The sequence below is a fragment of the Phyllobates terribilis genome, unplaced genomic scaffold (genome assembly GCF_046119375.1).
Source record: "Phyllobates terribilis strain yellow unplaced genomic scaffold, ASM4611937v1 Scaffold_1__5_contigs__length_1240528914, whole genome shotgun sequence".
In the NCBI taxonomy this organism is placed as follows: domain Eukaryota; kingdom Metazoa; phylum Chordata; class Amphibia; order Anura; family Dendrobatidae; genus Phyllobates; species Phyllobates terribilis.
In genome coordinates this window covers 448491653-448505257 of record NW_027362761.1, presented here as the reverse complement: position 1 = coordinate 448505257, position 13605 = coordinate 448491653, and the positions used below count along the sequence as shown (strand labels likewise).

Here is a 13605-nt window from a genome sequence, read left to right as displayed (position 1 = left end):
GTGCAGCAGCCGCCACAGCCTCCCAGACACTGTTCCGAGAGGTGTACTTTTTTCCCTCCCTGTAGATCTCACATTTTATGATGGACTACAGGTTCTCTATGGGGTTCAGATCAGGTGAACAAGGGGGCCATGTCATTATTTTTTCTTCTTTTAGACCTTTACTGGCCAGCCACGCTGTGGAGTAGTTGGATGCATGTGATGAAGCATTGTCCTGCATGAAAATCATGTTTTTCTTGAACGATACCGACTTCTTCCTGTACCACTGCTTGAAGAAGTTGTCTTCCAGAAACGGGCAGTAGGTCTTGGAGTTGAGCTTCACTCCATCCTCAACCCGAAAAGGTCCCACAAGTTCATCTTTGATGATACCAGCCCATACCAGTACCCCACCTCCACCTTGCTGGCGTCTGAATGGGAGTGGAGCTCTCTGCCCTTGATTGATCCAGTCTCTGGCCCATCCATCTGGCCCATCAAGAGCCACTCTCATTTCATCAGTCCATAAAACCTTTGAAAAATCAGTCTTAAGATATTTCTTGGCCCATTCTTGACGTTTTATCTTATGTTTCTTGTTCAAAGGTGGTCGTTTTTCAGCCTTCCTTACCTTGGCCATGTCCCTGAGTATCACACACCTTGTGCTTTTTGATACTCCAGTAATGATGCAGCTCTGATATATGGCAAAACTGGTGGCGAATGACATCTTGGCAGCTTCACGCTTGATTTTCCTCAATTCATGGGCAGTTATTTTGCGCCTTTTTTGGCCAACACGCTTCTTGCGACCCTGTTGGCTATTTGCCATGAAACGCTTGATTGTTCGGTGATCACGCTTCAAAAGTTTGGAAATTTCAAGACTGCTGCATCCCTCTGCAAGACATCTCACAATTTTGGACTTTTCAGAGCCCGTCAAATCTCTCTTCTGACCCATTTTGCCAAAGGAAAGGAAGTTGCCTAATAATTAAGCACACCTTAAATAGGGTGTTGATGTCATTAGACAACACCCCTCCTCATTACAGAGATGCACATCACCAGATTTACTTAATTGGTAGTCGGCTCTCAAGCCTATGCAGCTTGGAGTAGGACAACATGTATAAAAAGTATCGAAGTGATCAAAATACGCATTTGCCTAATAATTCTGCACGCGGTGTATTATAAGGGGCCCAGTATTGTGTATGGAGCGTTATATGGGGGCCAGTATTCTGTACGGAGCGTTATATGGGGGGCAGTATTCTGCATAGAGCATTTTATGGGGGCCAGTATCCTGTATGGAACATTATATGGGGTCAATTATTCTGTATGGAGCATTATATGGAGTCCATTATTCTGTATGGAGCAATATATGGGGCACATAATTCTGTATGGAGGACTTAGTGGTGTCATAATACTGTATGGAGGACTTTGTGGTGCCATAATACTGTATGGAGGACTATACTGTCCGGTCTGCACGGTGCGCTGCGAGGATTCGCCGGTTTCTGAGCTATTGTAGAATTTACAATAGATATCACTCAAGTAATGTAAGAAGTAAGTCAAATCTTTGGCCTTGTACTATATCTATGTTTCTCTGTTTCTATGTTTCTTTCTATGTTTCAACAAACTCTTAATGCAAACATAACACCATCTGTAAAAAAGCTGAAGTTGAAAAGAGGATGGCTTCTACAAATGGATAATTATCCTAAACACACATCAAAATCCACAATACACTACTTCAAAAGGCGCAAGCTGAAGGTTTTACAATGGCCCTCACAGTCCCCTCCTCTGAACATCATTGAAAATCTGTGGCTAGACCTCAAAATAGTGGTGCATGCAAGACCAGGGCTGTGGGGGCGGTAAGCCAAACCTCCAACTCCTCAATTTCCATGACATCGATTCCAGCTCCGACTCCACGACTCCGACTCCCTCATACATGGCTCATGTTTAAGTGATAAATTTACTGTAGCACAGATTCATCTCAGCTAAAAGTCCAGACCCTTAGATCAGGAATAGGACATTTCATAACTTTCCCAAATTGTTATGAAAAAATATTCCCCACAAACTGCATTGAACTACTCTACCCAATTTATTATATATTTTTGGAGTCGGTATAAAATGTACCAACTCCGACTCCACCAAAATGGGCACCGACTCCGACTCCACAGCCCTGTGCAAGACGACCCAGGAATCTCACAGAACTGGAAGAATTTTCCAAGGAAGACTGGATGAAAATCCCTCAAACAAGAATTGAAAGACTCTTGTCTAACTACAAAAAGCGTTTACAAGCTGTGCTACTTTCAAAAGGAGGTGCTACTAGGTACTAACCATGCAGGGTGTCCAAACTTTTGCATCAGCCCATTTTCCTTTTTGTAATTTTTAAAATGTAAAAACTGAAAATATATATATATTTTTTGCCTAAAATACAAGGGAAATGTGTCATCTTTAAATTAAGGCCTTTCAGAGATCATTTTATCTCCAACTTGCTTAACTGTTCACAATAACAGTAATTTTGACCAGGGGTGCCCAAACTTTTACATCCACTGCACGGCAGTGTACAGAGGCCATTCAGCACTGTACTAGAGTCGTACTGTCCGTAAGCAATGCTAGATAGTATATATGTATGACCCCATAAACATTAGATAATAGTTGTCAGGAGCCCTTAATTTCGGCAAGATCAGCTTACCATCTGATCTGTACGGGGACCATCCAATTCTCCCATAACAGATTAGGAGGTCTTTAGGAAGAGAAGGATCATGTAAGTAGGAATTTCAACAGGTGAGATAAACCACTGGCAGAGGATCCTGGCGGAGGCTTGCTCCTTTTTTCCCGCTATATACACATGAGCGCTTGGCCGAGGGAAGCACTTACGTGTATGGGGGAGTTGGGAGAGATAACTGTCTGCCAAACGAACATTTGGCCGACTTGTATCTCACATGTATAGCCTGCTTTATTCACGACAGTTTTTCTCGTCTATTTTAAAAACTGACAGCAAATGGAAAAGGACCCATCCAGTCAGCGAGGTTATACTTTACATCTCCTTGCGCGTGTCCTATTCTGAAATGTTTTGTCATCCATTTTTCATGGATCCATCTTTACTGACGCTTAGTGGACAAGGCTGTGTGATAAATGCCTGAGTATGATCTGTTTCCATAATTTGTGGGTTACATATATTTGGGGGGAGGAGAGTTCCCTATTGTAAATGTTTAAACCATATTTATTAATGTTTTATGCCGTTTATGACACCATAATTTTTAATACCTATGCCAAAACTTAAAATGTCAAGGAAAAGCTACCTGGTAACATTTTGGAGTGAAGTATAACACATTAAAGACTCAATTTGCAAAAACAAATTTATCAACATGCGACACCTGACTCTTATCTAACAGCCGGCGCTGGATTAGGGGAGGGGAAGCACCATCTGTGGGGGGGGATTTTACTAGTATCCAAACATTTGGGGACCACTTTTATGAAAGTGGAAAACCCCTTTAAATATCAGCATGTAAATAATATCCATGATCCAGATGAGTGGCACCCTGTGCTCTCTGGTGCTACAGTGAAGGGCACCTATAGTGTATGTAGGTGCTACTTCGAGATCCCCTACCCAATGTGTTACCCACAATCTGCATCTCATGGTGCTAAGAAACTGCATGACCGTGGCACGTACCCGCCACGTGTGCATGGAGATATTCTCTTCTAGAAGCAATGCTCTTAGTGAGAATACCTCCATATGAACAGAGTCTGATGGAGTAGGCTGCCATTTTGTTTTCTATTACATTTGTATGAAATCTGACAGAAAAAAAAGTATGTATAAAGCACAGAAATATAGCTGCAGGCTCATGTATGTCTATGGGAGCCTGCAGAGCCTAAAGAGGGTTGTCAGCTTTGTTTTTACAAATGTATTGGGAACATGATTTTGTCACCTACCTAATATATAAGTATTATATGTTCTCCTCCTACACATGCTAGTACACCCATCCTCACAGACTGCACAGCTTTCCTGTCCACAAAATGGCTGCTGGTGGAGGAGCATGTGACCAGACCTGTCTACAAAATGGCTGCTGGTGGAGGAGCATGTCACCAGACCTGTCCACAAAATGGCTGCTGGTGGAGGAGCATGTGACCAGACCTGTCCACAAAATGGCTGCTGGTGGAGTAGCATGTGACCAGACCTGTCCACAAAATGGCTGCTTGTGGAGGAGCATGTGACCAGACCTGTCCACAAAATGGCTGCTTGTGGAGGAGAATGTGACCAGACCTGTCTACAAAATGGCAGCTGGTGGAGGAGCATGTCACCAGACCTGTCCACAAAATGGCTGCTTGTGGAGGAGCATGTGACCAGAGCTGTCCACAAAATGGCTGCCGGTGGAGGAGCATGTGACCAGACCTGTCCACAAAATCACTGCTTGTGGAGGAGCATGTGCGGTATCCCAGGGAATAGGGCAAGCTAGGGTGCCCCTTCGTGTTAGGGACAGGGTAGGAGCCCCTGGTCCCTGGTCACCAGGCAGCTGTGTAGTGACACCAATTCTACGCATAAAAGCGCACCGTGTGCACATAGCCTTATTCTATGCAATCCAGAAAAATACCATCGTAGTGCAGAGACCCAAGCTTCAGAGCCTCCTTCAGTGCATCTGTGACTGCATCCCACCACTAGATTGAAGTACATTAAAGAGGTTGTCCACTACAATGTGTAGTGGGCAGACCGATTTAAGCCTTGGAAATAAGTTTTTCTTCATATATTTTGCATTTCCTAATGTGCCTGTGAGAGGCGCTATCGCTGTCCGCCCATCCCCATCCAGGGGTGGATTAAGAGTAGCAAGGGCCCCGGGCAGTTTGGAAGGCGTGGGTCCTCCTCCCCCCCACACACACACCTGATGTATCACGTGACATGTCACATGATCCCCTGTGATAGATCATGTGATAGGCCGCACAGTGCCATCTATTCACAGCGGGAGGCCGCACGTAGCCATCTATACACAGCGAGAGGCCGCACGTAGCCATCTATACACAGCGAGAGGAAGCACGCAGCCATCTATACACAGCGGGAGACCATACGTAGCCATCTATACACAGCGGGAGGCCGCACGTAGCCATCTATACACAGCTGGAGGCCGCACGTAGCCATCTATACACAGCGGGAGGCCGCACGTAGCCATCTATACACAGCGGGAGGCCGCACGTAGCCATCTATACACAGCGGGAGGCCGCACGTAGCCATCTATACACAGCGGGAGGCCGCACGTAGCCATCTATACACAGCGGGAGGCCGCACGTAGCCATCTATACACAGCGGGAGGCCGCACGTAGCCATCTATACACAGCGGGAGGCCGCACGTAGCCATCTATACACAGCGGGAGGCCGCACGTAGCCATCTATACACAGCGGGAGGCCGCACGTAGCCATCTATACACAGCGGGAGGCCGCACGTAGCCATCTATACACAGCGGGAGGCCGCACGTAGCCATCTATACACAGCGGGAGGCCGCACGTAGCCATCTATACACAGCGGGAGGCCGCACGTAGCCATCTATACACAGCGGGAGGCCGCACGTAGCCATCTATACACAGCGGGAGGCCGCACGTAGCCATCTATACAAAGCAGGAGGCCGCACGTAGCCATCTATACACAGCGGGTGGCCGCACGGCACCCTCCCAGATACAGTGGGAGGCTGCACGGTGCCCCCCCAGAGACAGCGAGAGGCCACACGGCGCCCCCCAGAGACAGCGGGAGGCCGCACGGCACCCCCCTAGAGACAGCGGGAGGCCGCAGGCAGTCACGCACACACACAAACATATACAGACATATACATACACGCAGAAACACATTTGAAACACAAAAATACATATAAACAGACATCACACAATGATATCTGCCTGCACACACAAACACACACACACACACACACACTCACTCACCATCCCCCGGCTCGGCTCCGTCGTCCAGCTCCTCTCCAGTGCAGCAGTGCAGGGCGCACACTGCGTGACGTCACACTAGCAGACACGGCCGCGCACAGGGCCGTGTCTCCTAGCTGAAGAAGAAGCAGCGGCCCAGCGCAGCTGCTGGGGGAGCGGTCCGGGGCTCCCCACCTCTGCCTGCCGGTATGTTCCGCATTGGCGCCGGCACCGCACAAATTATAATGAGGGCAATCTGGCCATGGGCCCCCCGGAGCCCCAGGCGGTAGCCCAGATTGCCCTCATTATAATCCGCCTATGTCCCCATCACATCGCACGCACTCTCTTCTGCACTGCTTCATTTACCCCTTTACCCCCGAAGGTGGTTTGCACGTTAATGACATAGCCAATTTTTACAATTCTGACCACTGTCACTTCATGAGGTAATAACTCTGGAAAGCTTCAACGAATCCCACTAATTCTGAGAATGTTTTTTCGTGACATTGTACTTCATGATAGTGGTAAAATTTCTTCAATATGACTTGCAATTTTCAAACTTTGAATTTTCATGCCCTTAAATCAGAGAGATAAATCAGAGAGATATGTCACACAATTTGTTGTGCAATTTCTCCTGAGTTCGCCAATACCCCATATGTGTGGTAAAAACACTGTTTGGGCGCATGGCAGGGCTCGGAAAGGAAGGAGCGCCATTTGACTTTTTGAATGTAAAATTTGCTTGAATAATTAGCGGACGCCATGTCGTGTTTGGGGAGTCCCTGATGTGCCTAAACAGTGGAAACCCTCCACAATTGACTCCATTTTGGAAACTAGACCCCTCAAGAATTTTATCAAGGGGTATAAGGCTATGTGGCCACGATGCAGAAATGCTGTATATTTTTTCTGCTTCTACCTGGCAGGAAAAATGCATGCGGATTTTATATGCGTTTTTCCCGCCAGGTAGAAGTGTTTGTCAAGCGTTTTTACATGCATTTCTGCATGCGGGTTATAAAGCGCTTTTCCAAGCGATTTTAGCATCACTTGGAAAAGTGCTTGACAACTTGGTCACACTATATAAATCCATGCAACCGGCATGGATTTATGTAGTGTGACCAAGTAATAGTTAAAAAAAAAAGTGTAAGAATGGTGAAAAATAAAAAATAAAGATTATACTTACCTTCCGATGGTCCCCGGTCTCCTTCTCCGCTCCGTCCGGTCTCCCCGGTGTCTCGCGGTGGTGTGAAGGACCTGCGATGACGTCATTGAGTCATGTGACAGGTCATGCGACCGCCGACGTCAGCAGTCGCGTGTCCTGTCACATGACTCAATGACGTCATGTCAGGTCCTCACACCACCGCGAGCCGCCCAACACACCGCACGCATCGCTATGGAGACTTTTTTACAGTTTCTATGGTACCCAGGTCTGGATGAGAGTCTCCTCTCCTCCAGACCTGGGTACCATCCGCATATTGAATTGCTTCTTATCCGCATGTGCACATGTAGTGATGTGGATATCAAGCGTTTCAATGCAAGTCAATGGCGGCAATTACGCTGCGTGTCCGCAAAATTAATGGACATACTGCGTATTTTTCCGCAATGATAATCCGCAGCGGAAATTTTCACAGCATATGCGGAGTATCATTGGGGACCATGGGGCACGTATTACCAAGCGTTTTTTAAGCGTTTTCGCTGCGGAAATTCCGCGGCAAAAATGCTTAAAAAACGCATAGTGGGCACACAGCCTAAAGAACATTTTGAACCCAGATGTACGACACAGAATTTGATAACATTAGGTCATCATATTGAATAAATTGTCATTAGTCTTGAGCGTAAGTGCTCGCAACTTGAGATTACATCGGGTACTCAGGTATGCACCATGTATCGCGGGTGCTCAAGTGACATGCTCGAGTCCCTGCCCGCATGTTTCACGGCTATTAGACGCCCAAAAAAAACATATGGGGATTGCTCATGCATGGCAGGCAATCACTGCATGTTTTTTTTGGCTGTATGACAGCCGCGAAACATATGGGGTGGAAACTCGAGCATGTCACTCGAGCACCCGCGATACTCAGTGCATACCCGAGCACCCGATGCAAACTCAAGTAGCGGCACTAGCGCTCAACACTAGTCACCATATCGTCATCTTTTTTTTTTCTTTACTTTTGAAAAAATCCCAACCCTAATACAACCCTAACCCTAGAGGTTATTTTTTACGCCGTTCCTCGTGCGGTATCAGTGATTAGATGACTTTATTCTTCGGGTCGGTGCGATTACAGCGATACCAGATTCATATCGGGTTTTATGTATGGCAGATGTCACACACTAAAAGACGTTTTTTTTGTGCAAAAAATAGTTTTTGCAATAATTTTTCCATATTTCGGCCGACAGAGTCATGTAAGGGCTTGTTTTTTGCGGGACAAGTTGACATTTTTATTGGTACCATTTTCGGGCAAGTGACATTTTTTGATCGCTTTCTATTCCGATTTTTCGGAGGCAGAATAAACAAAAACCAACAATTCAGGAATTGTTTTTTTTATGCCGTTCCGCATGTGGTAAAATTGATAAGGCAGCTTTTCTTCGGGTCAGTACGTTTACAGTGATACTACTTTTTATTGTTTTTTTTAAGTTTTGGCACTTTTACACAATAAAAACTATTTTCTAGAATTTTTTTTTTTTTTTTTTTGCATCGCTTTATTCTGAAAGCTATAACTTTATTATTTTTTGGCTGACGGAGCTGTATGGCAGCTTGTTTTTTGCAGGCCAAAAAGATGACGTTTTCAGCCGTATCATTTTTATTTACATTTGTCTTTTTGATTGCGTTTTATTCCATTTTTTGTTTGGTGATATGATGATAAAGCACCGTTTTTTGGTTCGTTTTTTTTTTTTCTTTTTTATACCATGTTCACTAAAGGGGTCAACTAGTGGGACAGTTTTATAGGCCAGGTCGCTCTGGATGCGGCTATACCAAAAACGTGTACACTTTCTTTCACTTTTATACTTTGTCCCACTATGGGACTTTCATTTTTTGCAGGCTGATTGTTTGCATAGCATAGAGATGCAGCAGCATCCTTATGCTATGCAGGCTGTCAGCTCTGCACTGGCACAAGTTAGATGGATCGTGCACTGCGCACGATCTAACTTCCTGATGCCTGGTGACCCGGATGTCATCATAACTGACAGCGCAGGGTCTCCGATGCAAGGTAAGAGGGGCGCTCTTACCTCTGCCTGCTCCCGCAATGCTGCGATCGACTTCGATTGCAGCATTTCGGGGGTTAATGTGCCCGGAGCGGTGCGGGACTGCTCCTTGCACATAGCTGACACCCGGTACTGTCAAAATCAGCTGACACCCGGCGGCGATCGCGCCCAAACAGCCTCTGTGCGGGGGCGATCGCCGGGGTGTAATAATATGTACCTGGTCAATAAGGCCCAAGGAGCAGGTACGTATTATTACGCCCCACGTCAGAATGGGGTTAACAGAGTGCTGCAAGCCCGCGCGATGCTGGGCTGTGACGTGCTTTGAAACTCCGTCCACAGCCCAGTCACTCAGGGAAACTGGGTCCAGCCTCAGTGATGCCAGGTTAGCTTCCAATTCCGGGAGTTTACATGACATCACCGGACATCAGAGGCAGCTACAGCCAGGGGTCATGTGATGGGGATGAGAGGACAGCGATAGCGCCTCTCACAGGCACATTTGGAAATGCAAAATATTTGAAGAAAGCTTTATTTCCAAGGTTTAAATCGATATGCCCACTACACATTGCAGTGGACAACCTCTTTAACTGAGGCAGTTTTACACGTGGAATTGAGAAATATATACAAATAATCACAAAATGTTCAAGAGAAAAACTGATGCAGTAGAAAGGCAATAGTATGAAAGCTAGGAAAGTGAATAAGTGTTTGTGCTGCAAGGAGAAAAGCAGGTAAGTCTTTTGTAAATTAAAACTATAATAAAATGTATTTCAACCAAAAAATCTTGTTGAATGACATTTTTACCATACATGTGAATGGCTGTGCTTGCATTTTGCTTTGTGTTTGTTATTTTGATAAATGGCTGCTAATGAATAGTTACATTTATACAGCCGGACAATTACAACCATAATGCTGATGAGGCCCTCGGTGAAAATGAATTTGGCACCAATGCTAGTGTATCCATGCACAGACAAGTAATGGATCTGTGTATCAGGTGCAGAGCACACGAGGCCATAAAGTGACAGCGTGACAGACCTGGGGATTTCCAGGAGCCACAATGTGATCTGAAGCAGCGACAACAGCCCGGTAACTGTAAGAGATGACGGGTGGCCATAACCTTTCAATGACAGGCGGAGTCAGCCATTTTGTTTCCTGTTACTATTAAATATATCAATTAATACCTCCATAATTAAAAAGGGAAATTTTCATGTTCACACCCTGCAACAGCTCTGAACAAGTCTATCAATCCTATCACTTATCTGTGATTCATGTAAGATGTAAGGAAGTAGAATCACAAACAGAAGCAATGTAATGGAGGGCCGCATACACAATCCCTAATCTAGATGCGGCAGGGCTGTGTAAATCAGAGGCAGCAGAGCTGTGTAAGTCAGAGGCAGCAGAGCTGGGTAAGTCAGAGGCAGCAGAGCTGGGTAAGTCAGAGGCAGCAGAGCTGGGTAAGTCAGAGGCAGCAGAGCTGGATAAGTCAGAGGCAGCAGAGCTGGGTAAGTCAGAGGCAGCAGAGCTGGGTAAGTCAGAGGCAGCAGAGCTGGGTAAGTCAGAGGCAGCAGAGCTGGGTAAGTCAGAGGCAGCAGAGCTGGGTAAGTCAGAGGCAGCAGAGCTGTGTAAGTCAGAGGCAGCAGAGCTGGGTAAGTCAGAGGCAGCAGAGCTGGGTAAGTCAGAGGCAGCAGAGCTGGGTAAGTCAGAGGCAGCAGAGCTGGGTAAGTCAGAGGCAGCAGAGCTGGGTAAGTCAGAGGCAGCAGAGCTGTGTAAGTAAGAGGCAGCAGAGCTGGGTAAGTCAGAGGCAGCAGAGCTGGGTAAGTCAGAGGCAGCAGAGCTGGGTAAGTCACACATAACAAGTTATCAGGATTGATTGTAAAGAGAATTGCAGGTAAAACAAATGCGAAATATCAAGACTGATGCACGCAGGTAAATCAGCTACATCATAAATAAGGTGCTTTCTTTATGGACGATTATAATAATAAAGCCAAACAAATCAGACGATGAAGAAACAAAAGTAACAGCAAAGCAATCAGGACAGAGAAGCACCGAGGTAACAGCTGCTGGTGGTAGTACAGACAGACGCCAGCCATAGATACACAGCTGCTGGTGGTAGTACAGACAGACGCCAGCCATAGATACACAGCTGCACGACGGCGCGTCTAGCGAAGAGCTCACCGACTGTAGGGGATAGAAGGCCGGTACAATGTAATCTTCAGCCTCTATACATGAAGACGACCAGAATGGCTCCTCCACGGCCCAGCGTTTCCAGCCAGCTGCGAGTACTTTCACTTTCATTCTCCTGCTGCTGATTCCACAAGAACTGGGGGATGGGCTGCAGCGTGAACCTGCCGTGTATAGGAGCACTGCACAATGAGTTATCTATTGTACACCGCCGTCACAAGCCAGCATCAGGGGCCACATGTAAACTGCGCAAAAAAATAAAGGGAACACTCAAATAACACATCCTAGATCTGAATGAATGAAATATTCTCATTGAATACTTTGTTCTGTTCAAAGTTGAATGTGCTGACAACAAAATCACACAAAAATCATCAATGGAAATCAAATTTATTAACCAATGGAGGCCTGGATTTGGAGTCACCCCCAAAATTAAAGTGGAAAAACACACTACAGGCTGATCCAACTTTGATGTAATGTCCTTAAAACAAGTCAAAATGAGGCTCAGTATTGTGTGTGGTCTCCACGTGCCTGTATGACCTCCCTACAATGCCTGGGCATGCTCCTGATGAGGTTGCGGATAGTCTCCTGTGGGATCTCCTCCCAGACCTGGACTAAAGCATCCGCCAACTCCTGGACAGTCTGTGGTGCAACGTGACGTTGGTGGATGGAGCGAGACATGATGTCCCAGATGTGCTTGTGGCACCCCAGGGGTCTGGTTGCCACAGTGATAGAAATATCACGTCTGGGAGCAAGTGGGAAGTCCCCTGGTCAGGAGCCCTTGAACATGCAACACCTCCTGTCCCAGACCAGATAGGGGAGGAATCTGCCCTATATAAACTGGATCTGGGGCGGGGTTGAGAAGTGAAGCTCCAGAGAAGAAAGAGAACAAGCAGACACAGGGAAAGCAAGAGCTAGGAGCTCTGTAGGACCAGGAGCTGAGTGCCAGGGACTGGAAGCAGATATTGCTCGTCCTGGCTGAAGACACTACGACCGGACACAGGAGTCCGAGGCTGTGAGGACTTATATATCCAGCAGCAGAAACCAGCCGGCAGGGGATTTCAGATCCTCTGGCCATAGGAAGCCCAGAGGCTCAGTCACAGACAAGGGACCGGTACCGCCATCGAGGAGCGGAAGCTACCAGAGGGTCCAAGTCACCAGCCATACGGGTGAGCACCACACGGTATACTCAGGGACGTGGGCTACTTCCACTCGCTTACAGCAAGGTAGCCAGGAAGAGTGCAGACAGACGGGGAGGCCTACAACTCCACCTGGCCAGGGGAACTCCTGTTTGTTCACAGACTGACCAGGCCTCTTATGCTAGCCAGTACTCCTGGGAGGGTCTGCCTTATCATCATCAGTAAAGACCCTGAACTGCACTGCAAAGACTCTGAGTCGTTCCTGCTTCACCCTTGCACCATCACTCCCATCATCCACACTTACTGCCCTGAGGCTATACTCCTCCCGTGTTGTCCCATCCTCTGCTGTGCACACAACACCAGCCTCAGTGGTCTGCCTCGCAGCGGCGGTACACCCTGACCGCAATCCACGGGTGGCGTAGTCGGACATTAAATCATAAAAACCCTATAAAAGACGGCCACTGGTCTGACCACCCTGATCCACGGACCGGGTCACCGCCACGGAGACTACAACCCCCAGAGACCCGGCTCCGGGTAACCCACACACGTGCACACACGGCCCAGGGGGCGCGTCATGCTCAATCGGATTCAGGTCTGGGGAACAGGCGGGCCAGTCCATAGCTTCAATGCCTTCATCTTGCAGGAACTGCTGACACACTCCAGCAACATGAGGTCTGGCATTGTCCTGCATTAGGAGGAACCTAGGGCCAACCACACCAGCATATGGTGTCACAAGGGGTCTGAGGATCTCATCTCGGTACCTAATGGCAGTCAGGCTACCTCTGGCGAGCACATGGAGGGCTGTGAGGCCCTCCAAAGAAATGCTGGAGTGTGTCAGCAGTTCCTGCAAGATGAAGGCATTTAAGCTATGGACTGGCCCACCCGTTCCTCAGACCTGAGTCCGATTGAGCACATCTGGGACATCATGTCTCGCCCCATCCACCAAAGTCATGTTGCACCACAGACTGTCCAGGAGTTGGCGGATGCTTTAGTCCAGGTCTGGGAGGAGATCCCACAGGAGACCATCCACAACCTCATCAGGAGCATGCCCAGGCGTTGTAGGGAGGTCATACAGGCACGTGGAGGCCACATGCAATACTGAGACTCATTTTGACTTGTTTTAAGGACGTTACATCAAAGTTGGATCAGCCTGTAGTGTGTTTTTCCACTTTCATTTTGGGGGTGATTCCAAATCCAGGGCTCCATTGGTTAAGAAATTTGATTTCTATTGATGATTTTTGTGTGATTTTG

General features: G+C 47.3%; 1 protein-coding gene across 1 annotated transcript in view; it reads right to left on the bottom strand.

Annotated features, from left to right (window-relative positions):
- The window catches only part of ERAP1 (endoplasmic reticulum aminopeptidase 1), a 58381-nt gene extending 47013 nt beyond the window's left edge, over window positions 1–11368 (bottom strand). The window contains exon 1 of the mRNA XM_073678195.1: window positions 11213–11368. The gene's annotated coding sequence lies outside the window, so the exon portion shown is untranslated. The remainder of the gene's footprint in view (window positions 1–11212) is intronic.
- Between the last annotated feature and the right edge of the window lie 2237 nt (window positions 11369–13605).